Below are 2,500 nucleotides of genomic sequence, written 5' to 3'. Positions count from 1 at the left end.
GGGAAGAGAGGGGAGAGTGAGAGAGGAGAGAAGAGAGGAGAGAGAGAGAGAGAGAGAGAGGGAGAGAGAGAGAGAGAGAGAGAGAGAGAGAGAGAGAGAGAGAGAGAGAGAGAGAGAGAGAGAGAGAGAGAGAGAGAGAGAGAGAGAGAGAGAAATCAGAATTCCGTGCTATCGCGCCTTACTTTCTTATTCCACCTCAAAAGTTTTTTCACGCCTTTTTCTCTACTATTTTTTTTGTTATTTCTCTTTCTTCTTTTATCTAATCTTTTCCTCCCTCTCTTTATCGTGTGGTTGCTTAGCCTTCTCCTTTCTTCCCTTCCTTCTGTTCGTTCCCTTCGATAATTATTTGTCTGTTTACATATTCATGATTTTTCTTTCTTTATTTATTTATTCCTTTACTTATTCATTTATCTATCTGCCTCTCTATTAAAGGACTCATTCCTTTACGTATCTCTTTTCATTCGTTTGTCTATTCATATATCAAACTATCTATCTATCCTATTCAGCTATTTATCTATCAGTTTATAATCCATTTTATACCATTTCCTTATCCAGAGTTATTCATATTTCGCTACTCTTCGTCTTCCTATGTATTTTCTCCTTTTTTCTTCTATTTTCTTTTCTCTCTGTTTCATTTTCACATTTCCCTTTTCCGCCTTTTTCTCTGTTCCTTACTTCCTTCATTTCCCTGTCTCTCTATTTTCCACTCCCGGTCTCAATCCTTCACTCTCCCTATCTCCCTCTTTCTCCCTATCCCTTTCTCCCTCCCTCCGTATCCCTATCCCCCTCCTTCCGTCTCCCTATTCCCCTCCTTCCGTCTCCCTAATTCCCTCCTTCCGCCTCCTTATCTCCCTCCTTTTATCGCTCCCTATCTCGCTCCCTCTCTCTCTCTCTCTCATTCTCCTCTCTCTTACATTTCACACCATCTCTTTCCCTCCCATCCTTCCATAACCAAATAACACAAGGTTCTCAGGTCATCAAAACTCGCCATCAAATATCTCCCAAGAAACTTAATTTACAGTAAAAGTTCTATTACACAAAACCAGACACGGAGACGAGGTATTCCCCCAGACGTGTCCAAACAGGTTCTGAGATTTATTTTTTATCATTACCTTTTATTTCCTTTTATTTCTCGATTCACACGTGTTTTGTAGTTTTCTTGTTTGTTTGTTTGTTTGTTTTTCGTCAGGGTGCAAGATAAAAGTATTCAAAATTCTCCACGTGTTTGATCAACGAGGTATCCATAATGACATCGTTGTTAGAATTTTGTAAAAAGAAGAATATTAGGTATTTCGAATAGTAAAACCCAATGGTAGTTCACATAGTTTATATAAATCATATGATGTGTCGTGTTGGAATTTAAGATAGTGTATGGTATTATCTAAAACGACGGAGAAGACTGTTACTAATGAGCTCATTGCCTCAGACTCATCATTATGTATGGGACACTAAGTAAACATGACATAAGAACGGGGACCTTATCATTGAAACCGCATTTCGTCTCTGCAGCGAGAGGAAGAGAGAGAGAGAGAGAGAGAGAGAGAGAGAGAGAGAGAGAGAGAGAGAGAGAGAGAGAGAGAGAGAGAGAGAGAGAGAGAGAGAGAGAGAGAGAGAGAGAGAGAGACAAAGAGAGAGAGTAAGAGAGAGGGAGAGATACAGACAGACAGACAGAGACAGAGAGAGACAGAGAAAGAGGTAAAGAAGGAGACAGTAAAAAAAAGATAATAATAATATAAAAAAAAATGCTTCAATAGTGGAGCAGCATTTTGCAGTAAAGACAGCGTATAACCGCCGAATATACTTTAGCTTTCCAGGGTATAATATCTGTGTAACATCATGTAAATGAGGCAACGGCTGTGACTCCCACGTTGACGCCAGCATGCAGACCGGACGTGATATGTACTTTGGGACATTAAGCCCCAACTATACTATACCTGGACACTATATTTTAAGAGTCAGGTGACATTTTCTCGCTCATGCACTGTCGATGGGGGCCTTGGCATGCACTGCTGGCACTGTTCACTCGCATTACGTTCTGTTAAACGTCTGTGAACTCTGCTTTTCTCGCTGGGTTTTGTGCCTGTAGATTTAATTAAAGGATATGCTTGTTCGATCTGCGTAAAGTGGGGGGTGATATTATTTTATGCATGTCTCATATCTTACAACCAGGCATAGATTTACTTAAAGCAGTTGCTGAAAAAGCTTGTAAGGAAGGAGATATATTGTCAAATAGGTACTGATACTGTTTTTTTTTTTTATCACAATGCCGAAATCAGCCATCGGTAAGTACCAAAGAAAGAAAGATATCTATGTTGGAGAGGATGGAGATATGCCTTTGTCATGCCTTGTAAACTCTTACTTATTTCTCAAGCATACTGTGAACACTGAGGAATCCTTTACTCATTAAGGAAACTATCTATTAGTAAACCTCTCGATTCATCCCATTATTTTTTCGATAAACTTTTGCTATTACAAAAATTAGTTTCATATTATTCTCATC

Source organism: Penaeus monodon, chromosome 5 (assembly GCF_015228065.2).
Source record: "Penaeus monodon isolate SGIC_2016 chromosome 5, NSTDA_Pmon_1, whole genome shotgun sequence".
Classification (NCBI taxonomy): domain Eukaryota; kingdom Metazoa; phylum Arthropoda; class Malacostraca; order Decapoda; family Penaeidae; genus Penaeus; species Penaeus monodon.
This window is presented reverse-complemented; position numbering follows the sequence as displayed.